The sequence below is a fragment of the Pteronotus mesoamericanus genome, unplaced genomic scaffold (assembly GCF_021234165.1).
Source record: "Pteronotus mesoamericanus isolate MK-2021 breed Mesoamerican mustached bat unplaced genomic scaffold, CSHL_Meso_final contig_73, whole genome shotgun sequence".
NCBI lineage: Eukaryota > Metazoa > Chordata > Mammalia > Chiroptera > Mormoopidae > Pteronotus > Pteronotus mesoamericanus.
In genome coordinates this window covers 2354671-2357417 of record NW_026555245.1, presented here as the reverse complement: position 1 = coordinate 2357417, position 2747 = coordinate 2354671, and the positions used below count along the sequence as shown (strand labels likewise).

Here is a 2747-nt window from a genome sequence, read left to right as displayed (position 1 = left end):
AATCTTCGCAAAAGTTTGAATTTGTAAACTGATAATTTCATAGGCTCCATATGGTTCTTGTTATCTTGAGGGAACTATACACATTTGCCTTGCCCCAGGATGAAAAGATAAATAACAGATGTGGGTAGTTTTTATCTTAATTATACTGAACAATAATAGAAAAATAAGAAATGAAGGGAGAAGAGAGAGAGAAGCAAAATACATGAAAATAAAACTTAAACCAATTATTCTAAGTTATATCTTTGGATGTTTAAAATCCAATTCTATGGTAGGTTATAAGTAGCTGTCAAACAATTTTTCATTTCTAAGGGAGAAAAGCTCTATAGTGATGAACTAATATGAAAATTTGGAGTGTTAATAGAGTAAACTTGATCAAGTTGTTGATAATAATGGTAACTGAAATTTATACGTAGCTTACTATATACCAAGCACTATTCAAAATTTTGCATTAAGCACTACGTCTGACCACTAAGGATTTCACATCTAAGTAGATAAGTATTAATTTATGTAATCCTCATACAACCCTGATATAAATTACTATTACTGCTCCTAGTTTACAGAAGAAGAAACTGAAACCCAGAGAATTTAAGTAACTTGTTCCAAGGTGACACAGCTACTGTGTGGTGAAGCCATGGATTGAGCCCAAAGAGTCCAGTTTTGGACACATTCAACGGTATCCCAGGGGCACCGGTGATGACCTGGTGACAGCTGCTTCACAGAAGGAAGACAGGTCCTGTCTACAGAGGTGAAGCAGCATGTAGAGCTGACAGGATTCCATGGGAGCATGGCTACCAAGGTTTAGTAAGGCTGGGAAATAATAGAATAATAATAATACCTGGCATTGATGTGCCAGGTACTGGGTGAAGTTTAGGTTTGATTCCCATTTTCTCTGCTTTTTGTTTTTTAATGTTTGATGATCTTTGAACTTTTTATTAGCCCGCTTCCCCCCTAAGGCTGCTCTACTTCTGCTGTCTTCATGCCTCAGAACTTTGGTGTCATTGACCTCAGATACCACTTTGCTGTCTATAATCCTGCAGGTGGTGGTCTTTTGGATGGGTTGTATGGAGCAGCTGTTGTCCAGGGTGTTACCAAGATTGAAGTGGTCCCATTTTTCCAGGTAGGTGGTTATCTCAGCCTCCAGCTTGAACTTGATGTTCAGCGGGCCCTTGTATTACTAGGCTTGGTGCTGCCCCTCTGCCCAGGTCTGGGCCAGCTCTCACTCCAGGTGCAGCAGGATCCCATCAAGCTCTTCCATCCACATGGCATAGTGTGTCTCCACTGCCTTCAGGTCTTCAGATTTCTCATTGAGTCCAGGTCGGTCTCCAAGGACTGGACCATACGTCTCAGTTCTGTGTCAGCCCAGCAGCTCCTATCACAGCGGTTTGCAAGGTGACCACTGTGGTACTCTTCTCCGTCTGCTGGGACCAGTACTTGTCTAGATCCTCTGTGTTCTTCTGAGCCAACTCATCATACTGGACCTAGATGTCTGCCATGATTTTACTGAGGTCCAAGTCTACGATCAATCCAGAACTGGCAATCTGTGGTGTTTTGTTTTGTTGTTGTTTTTTTTTTTAACAATGTCATTTTATTCATTTATTTTTGCCAGCAATCTGGTTTGTAGACCATTTACTTCCTCTTTGTGGTTCTTCTTCATGAAGGGAAGTTCCTCCTTGAGAGCCTTGATCTCTGTCTCCAGCTATAGCCAACTGATATTGGCGTCATCAGTGACATTTTGGAGCCCATTGATGTCACTCTACACAGACTGGTGCATAACCAGCTCCATCTCATACTTGACTCTGAAGTCATCAGCAGCAAGATGGGTATTGTCAATCTGCAGAATGATGTGGGCAGTGTCCGCGCAACTTGCAAAGATCTGAGGCTTCAGGTCCTTGATGGTCCTGAAAGAATGTTCCCATTCTCTTACCTGGGGCCCCTTCTTCTTCTCCAGGTACTCCCAGATTTTGCTCTCTAGTCTCCAATTATCAGCCTCCAGGCTTTTACCTTCTTCAAGTAGAAGACCAGGTGGTCATTCAGGCATTGCATAATCTCCTTGCTCTGGATGTCCCCTATGCCCGCCAGACCCCTAGCCATCTTCATAGTCAGGCCCCTAGACCCTCAGCTGCCCCACATGCTGGTGGAGTGGGATGCAGAAATCTGGATCCCAAGTTCCCAGCATCTGCATAGACATTGGCGGTGCTGCTGGCCGGTTGGGCCCATTGGCTGGGTGACTACACGAAGCCCAGGGCCTGGTGGTTTGTGGAGAAGCTGGAGTGGGTGCTGAAGTTCATGTTGTTCAGGGAGGAAGGTAAGAAGCCAAGACTCAGGTTCAAGCTGCAGTGAGTGCCAGACTCACAACTCTCATCTTTTGTGCTTTTTAAAAGTAGCATGTTTTATCCCTAAAACTCTGCCTAAGACCTCAACATGGTGGCTTTGGTGAGGCTCTTTTAGGAAATTAAATAAACAAACCATATATCTAGTTTATTTTTTAAAGAATTTTTCTATGAAATATAGCATGCTTAATAGAGAACATAAAAATGTATATATATATATATGTGTGTGTGTGTGTATGTATGTGTGTGTGTGTGTGTAGGTATATATAATAACTATTGAACTCCCATAAATCTATGGCTAATGTATTGGATCAGGAACCAAAGGTCAAATCCAGCCAGCTGCCTGACTTTGTAAATAAAGTTTTATTAGAACACAGCCATGTCCATTTTTTACATAATGTCAATGCTCTTTTCTTA

The 2747-nt window shown here is 42.2% G+C and overlaps 1 pseudogene; it reads right to left on the bottom strand.

Annotated features, from left to right (window-relative positions):
- Positions 1-667: 667 nt before the first annotated feature.
- Positions 668-2288, bottom strand: LOC129078480 (keratin, type I cytoskeletal 18-like; annotated as a pseudogene).
- Between the last annotated feature and the right edge of the window lie 459 nt (positions 2289-2747).